At 43.8% G+C, this 7,150-nt stretch overlaps 1 pseudogene; it reads right to left on the reverse strand.

Moving 5' to 3' along the window:
- Window positions 1–3,138: 3,138 nt before the first annotated feature.
- LOC140709054 (epsin-2-like) lies at window positions 3,139–6,927 on the reverse strand (annotated as a pseudogene).
- Window positions 6,928–7,150: the final 223 nt, after the last annotated feature.

Here is a 7,150-nt window from a genome sequence, read left to right on the forward strand (position 1 = left end):
ACATACATTCCAATAGCTGTAAAACTTTTTTTCTTTAACTTCCTGTTTGTTAAATGACATAGAAGAAGTACACTGTCAAGATGGTAGAGAACAGTTGCATTGTACTTCATACTGGTCAGATCTCATCTGGAACTGCATGTTCAATTCTAAGCCTTGCATTTTTAGGGCAACACAGGCAAATAAAAATAAATAGAAGAGAGGAAAATGGAGAGGGAGTTTAAAATCATACATAAAGACATGTGCTAAAGAAGGTGTTCATTTTGGGCCGGGCATGGTGGCTTATCCCTGTAATCCTAGCACCTTGAGAGGCCAAGGCGGGTGGATCACGAGGTCAGGAGTTCAAGACCAGCCTGGCCAAGATAGTAAAACCTCATCTGTACTAGAAATACAAAAATTAGCCGGGCCTAGTGACAGGTGCCTGTAATCCCAACTACTTGGGAGGCTGAGGCAGAGAATTGCTTGAACCCAGGAGGCGGAGGTTTCAGAGAGCCGAGATCGCACCACTGCATTCCAGCCTGAGCAACAGAATGAGACTCTGTCACCCCCATCCCCCCCCCTCAAAAAAAAAGGTGTGTAAGAGAAAGGCACACAAAAGCTAACTAGCTCTCTTCAACTATGTCCAAAGACACAGCATTCTCATTATATATCACAATGGAAAGTAAAACCCAGAAAAAGGCTAGAAGTCATGAGAAGTCATGTTTCAACTCAATCTAAGATCTAGGTTAGGTCTTTGCTTTGGTATTCAATGACTTCTGGATTATCACCAGTAAACAGGCTTAGACTAGACTACCACATTGCTGGAATATTGTAACTTTTTTTTGAGACAGAGTCTCACTCTGTCACCCAGGCTGGAGTGTAGTGGCACAATCTCGGCTCACTGCAACCTTTGCCTCCTGGGTTCAAGCGATTCTCCCACCTCAGCCTTCCAAGTAGCTGGGACTACAGGTGCCCACCACCACACCTGGCTAATTTTTGTATTTTTATTAGAGACAGGGTTTCACCATATTGGCCAGGCTGGTCTCGAACTCCTGACCTCAAGTGATCCACCCACCTCAGCCTCCTGAAGTGCTGGGATTACAGGGGTGAGCCACCGCGCCTGGCATGTAACTTTTAATTCTATTTTGAATATTATATTTTATGTTCCTTCTTGATCTTTAGTCAATGTGGAACTCAGAATCTGATGAAAACTTAGGCCACAAATTGTAATTCTACAATACATTTGAAAAACTTTAGCTTATATAATTTGACATAAACCTAGGTATTTTTTTGAAACCCTGTTACTCACTGCTCTTAACTAATTGCAAAGTTGTGCCTGATCTCATTCCTATTTCTAATGTATATTTCCAAGGATAAATAGTGTAAAATATCTCATGAACTCAAGGACAGAGTTTGGAAATATGGATTACTTACAGAGCCAGAAATATAGCTTTTCAGCTTTTTAAAAATTGAAACTTCAAGAGTATTTTTTTAAAAAATAGATTGAGTTCAACCTGTCCTGCAATTTTCTGGAAGAAAACCTGCTATCAGTTTTCAGAGAATCATTCTGGGAAGTGCTCTCTGACTTTCAGAAGTAGGGTGGAAATCATATCCTATGTATATCACATCCAGTGGATGGGCAGAGTGCCTCTAGAAGGTATTACTCATGGGTGAACTGCTCTGAGGGGTGAGTGTGAGGGTCACAGGATCCAGGCAATGCATACGTTGGGGGGCGGGGCGGGTAGGGAGGAGAGAAGTAGGAGGATGCAGATCAGCAGGAGAGGGGGAGGACTGGCAGGTGTCACAGAAAGTGGTGGTTAGAACCTTCAGCAGAGCAGCTGAGATTGTGCAAAGATGCATGCAAGGAAACTGTGGAAAAAGCAAGTCTTTTTCCCTTTCCAGATGGATACTTAGATGGATGAAAGGAGAATTGTATAATCAGATTTCAATCCATTGATGTTGAAAATGGAGACACAGATTCTGATGATGGTAGTAACACTACTTTATGTCTCAATGCTATCTTATATTTTTCAAAATTCTTTCACATTTTATGGGACCAAACAGAGCATTGTAGAAATGTTAATATTTTCTTGAATTTTTTGAAGCCCCAAACTTGCTTGCTGACTGCCAAATTCAGAGTATCAAATTTCATTAAAGGTTGGTGAATTTAGTAGGTGTCTGTGATGTTGTCTGCATTTACTCCTGCAATAACTAATACAAAGATCATGTTCCCAACCTCACATTCTAGCCTACTGTGTAGTTTGGAAGGCTAGAGTTAGTAGCTCTGTGGTGCAGAATATTGTCCAAAGAGAGTTTGGTCAGGACACTCACTCAAATGCTTAAAAGCATGAAGGGTCTAGGATGCATTTTATATATTTATTCTGGTTTATTCTAGTAAACTTTATGTTAATGTAGTTTTAGGTCTTGTGCCAGTGATTCCTCAAACTAAAGCAGAAATGTTGAGTATTATTTTTCAAATTAATAATTAATAGCCTTTTTTTTTTTTTTTTTTCAAGAAAGAGTTTCACTCTTGTCACCCTAGCTGGAGTGCAATGGCACAATCTCGGCTCACTGCAATCTCCACCTCCTGGGTTCAAGCGATTCTCCTGCCTCAGCCTCCTAAGTAGCTGGGATTACAGGCACCCGCCACCATGACTGGCTAATTTTTCTATCTTTAGTAGAGATGGGGTTTCACCATGTTGGTCAGGTTTGTCTTGAACTCCTGACCTCGTGATCCGCCCACCTCGGTCTCCCAAAGTGCTGGGATTATAGGCATAAGCCTCTGCACCCAGCCCCAAAAGATCCTTATAGAAGAGGGGGAAAATGGAAAGGGAGTTTAAAATCATACATAAAGGAATGTGCTAAAGAAGGTGTGTATTTTTGGACAAGAGAAGGGCAGATGATCAGGGCACACAAAAGCTGGCTAGCTCTCTTCAACTATGTCCAAAGAGACAGCATTCTCATTATATATCACTATTGATGTGTATTAATGGCCACAAATTAAGCCTTGTAACTTAAAGTCTTTCTCTGAAAATGCCAACTCTATTATTTCTCAAATATATATTAAGAATTATATTCAGACCCACTTAACAAGTGTTAATTGAGGATACAGCCAAAATACTAGTTATGACATTATGAAGCATTGTGGCAACAAAAGGGATATAGTATATAACGGATAAGAGTATGGAGTTGGCCAGGTGCCATGGCTCACACTTGTAATCCCAATACTCCCGCAAGGCTGAGGTGGATGGGTTGCTTGAGCCTCTGAGCTTGAGATCAGCCTGGGCAACATGGCGAAACCCCGTCTCTACTAAAAAATATAATAGCTGTGGTGGTGGTGTGTGCCTGTATTCACAGCTACTTGGAAGGCTGAGGTGGGAGGATTGTGTGAGCTCAGAATGTCGAGGCTGCAGTGAGCTGAGACTGTGCCACTGCACTCCAGCCTGAAAGACAGGGTGAGACCCTATCTCAAAAAAAAAAAAAAAAAAAAAAAAGTAACAGTAGGGAGTCAAGCCATACTGTTTAAATTCTATGTCCGCCCCTTACTACATGGGATTTCCGAGGGAAGTCAATTAATTTTGTGCCTTTGTTTCCTCGGTTGTGAATAATAAGATCTACCTCTGAGAACTGTTGTGAAGTTTCAATGAATCAATACATGTAGAACACTTTGATGTTGCTTGGCTTTAGGTAAACACTCTGTAAATGGTAGCTATCATTATTCAAGGATGTCTACTTGGAGTTCTAAGAATTAAGCAAAAGTCTTCTCTTTTTTTGAGACAGAGTTTTTGCCTTGTTGCCCAGGCTGGAGTACAATGGTGCAATCTCCACTGCAACTTCTGCTTCCTGGGTTAAGCAATTCTCCTGCCTCAGCCTCCCAAGTGGCTGGGATTATAGGTGCATGCCACCACACCCAGCCAGTGTTTGTATTTTTAGTAGAAACGAGGTTTCACCACGTTGGCCAGGCTGGTCTCGAACTGCAGACCTCAGGTGATCCACCTGCCTTGGCCTCCCAAAGTGCTAGGATTACAGGTGTGAGCCACCACGCCCTGCCAAGTTTTCTTAACTTACCACAGAGTTCGAAGAACAGGAGAAGAATATTAGAACCTTAGACCTTTTTAGAAAGTATGCTTCTGTTTTCAAATTTTTATTGTATTTTATTTATTTATTATTTTTTTCAGTCAGTGGAAAGACATTTAATTTGAAATTAAAGAAACAAGATTATCAGCCAGGTGCGGTGGCTCACATCTGTAATCCCAGCACTTTGGGAGGCTGAGGCAGGCAGATCATGAGGTCAGGAATTCAAGACCAGCCTAGCTGACATGGTGAAACTCCATCTCTACTAAAAATATGAAGAATAGCTGGGTGTGGCATCGGGCGCCCGTAATCCCAGCTACTCAGGAGGCTGAGGCAGGAGAATCATTTGAACCCGTGAGGCAGAGTTTGCAGTGAGCCGAGATTGTGCCACTGCACTCCAGCTTAGGCAAAAGGGCGAGACTCTGTCTCAAAACAACAAACAAACAAAAAAACAAGATTACCAAGAAAGAGCATTTGTTTCCTCCTGTCTACCGGAGTCAACTCCCCATTGGATGTGCAGCAGGACAACCCTTGCTGCCAGACCCACTCTGAGGAGGAAGCAGACAAGACCTGCCTCTCCCCACCTTCTGCCCAGATGTACAGAATGAGACCCCACAGAGCAGCAAAGGGCCTTAGAGACCCCTGAACCAGAGCAGCCAAGGGGCTAAAAGTCCCTTCATAACCAAAACTCAACCCAGACCAAGGACAATTTGCCTGGGCTGCCAAAGGCTCAGTACTGAGGACAGATTCAAGCTCTGTGGGGGCCACCGCTCCCTAAGCCCAGGGACACCCATCCCACCTGTAACCCATTGCTGCTGCTCTGGCAAAGGGTGAGAAGCACTTCCATTACTCACAGCCATGGTAAAAGCCTGGGGACCCCCGGCCTTGCCATACTCCTGCTCCAAGTGGCTGGTGGAGAGGTTGGGCTGGCTGGAGCCTCGCCCAAAGGTGATCTGGTTGCTGCCCATGCCAGTGGCAACCTGGGCCATGTGCTCTTTGGTTTTGAGAGCCTGGGCCCTCTCAGCCTTCAGCCATTCCTCATCTTTGAGGAGGGTCACCAGTTGCTTTGACTTCTCATGCACATTGATGTCCTGGTCCTTGCCATCTCGGTCAATGTGCTGGAAGTCCTTCAGGGTCTGGATGGTAAAGATGTTCTCACGGTACTCCTGGGCCACGCACTCAGAGCTGTCTTGATGAGGTAGTCCAGCAGCAGCAGCTCCTTGTACACAGGCTGCCAGTTCTTGCTATGGTCATTGGGCCGCTTCCACACCATGCTCATGATCTCCGAGAAGGCCCCCATGTTGTAGGTCAGGTTCGCAATCTTGGTCATCAGAGAGCTGGACGGGCCCCATGGGTCACTGGAGGTGGCTTCCCAAACTTTGGTTTCTGCCTCTGAGTAATTGTTCACAATGTTTTTCATCTGCTATCTGATAAAGTCATCATTTTTCTTTGTTACACATTTAAAGCCCTTCAAAGAGAGAAACTTTCCTGTCCTTGGTAAGTGTACACCCTGTGAGGGTTCACTTTCCATAACTGAGCTGGAGCAAGATCCCTGAATGCTCATTTCCTCCTTTGGAGCCTCAGATCCAAAAAGCTAGAAGCCATGACCAGGCTACGGTGAAGTCCATGTCTGTTACATGAGGCTCCGGCCAAGTTTGGTAACCTCCATCTGCCTCATCACCAGTGAATACCTAGTACTAGCACTGTGCCCGACACAGAAATGAACACTAAAATCCTTGGAATCTCCACAGTGATGTCTTTTTGCCTGTGAACGATTGACGGAGGGCTGGCAGCCCCTAGGCAGCTTCAGGATGAGGCTGGTCACCAGAAAGACCAAGGCAGGATCAGTCCCGGGAGGGGACTGAAGGTTAAGTTGATCACCAATGGCCAATCATTTAGTCAATCGTGTCTCCATAATGAAACCTCCATAAAAACACAAAAGGACAGGTTCAGGAAGCTTCTGGATGGCTGAACACATGAAAGTTCCTGGAGGGTAGCACCTAGGTATGGCATGGAAGCTCTGCACTCCTTCTCCCATACCTGGTCTATGCGTCTCTTCATCTGTATGCTTTGCAGTATCCTCTGCTCCTCCAGGCTGGTGTGGGTGTGCCACCAGCGCTGGGGAGGCGGGTTACTGGAGCCCATGGAGCCATGGCCGCCGCTTCTGGCTGTTTTCAGAATTTTAAATCAATGGACAAAAGTAAATATAATATTTAGATATGTATCATCTTTTTTAAAAAAATTGGAGAATTTAGATATATGTAGATTAAGGGACTTGCCCAAGGAATGAATGAGGAAGACTGGCATAGGGATTCCGTCTTCTGTTAGTCTGATAATCTCTACAGCATTGCTTACACATGTAAACCATAATCTTTAAGCAAAAGTGAATACTCAGAGCTTACTTTGGGTTACATATATTATTAATACTTTTGTGCCCTTTGGTGTCTTTATAAACATAGTTTTAAGTGAAAAGTGATTGATATGGTTTGGATGTGTTCCAACCCAAATATCATCTTGAATTATGGTTTCCATAATCGCCACGTGTGTGGGCGGGACCAGGTGGAGATAAATGACTCATGGGGATGGTTTCCCTTATCCTGTTCTCCTGATAGGAAGTCAGTTCTCACGAGATCTGATGATTTTATAAGTGGCTTCCTCCTCCTCCTTTCTGCTGCCATGTAAAGAAGCACATGTTTGCTTCCCCTTTCGCCATGATTTTAAGTTTCCTGAGACCTTCCCAGCCCTGTGGAACTGTGAGTCAATTAAACTTCTTTCCTTTATAGATTACTCAGTCTAGGGTACGTCTTTATTAACAGTGTGAGAACGGACTAATACAGTGAGTTAAAGTCCAAGGTGAATTTATCTAGTGAATTGAGTCATTTTACCTCTCATTTGCCTTTCTGTGCCAGCAACTTTAAGAGGATCCATACCCAGGCAGGGTAGAATAATTAAACTGGGAAAAGGAAACCATATAATTCAAGCCAAATGACCTGTTTGGGCCTGAACTATCCAAATAACTATAACTAAATTGGTTGTTCTTTGGTTGTTGCTGTTTCTTTGTTTTTTTTGGTTTTTTTTTTTTTTTTGAGTCGAAGTCTCA

Source organism: Chlorocebus sabaeus, chromosome 18 (genome assembly GCF_047675955.1).
Source record: "Chlorocebus sabaeus isolate Y175 chromosome 18, mChlSab1.0.hap1, whole genome shotgun sequence".
Lineage (NCBI taxonomy): Eukaryota > Metazoa > Chordata > Mammalia > Primates > Cercopithecidae > Chlorocebus > Chlorocebus sabaeus.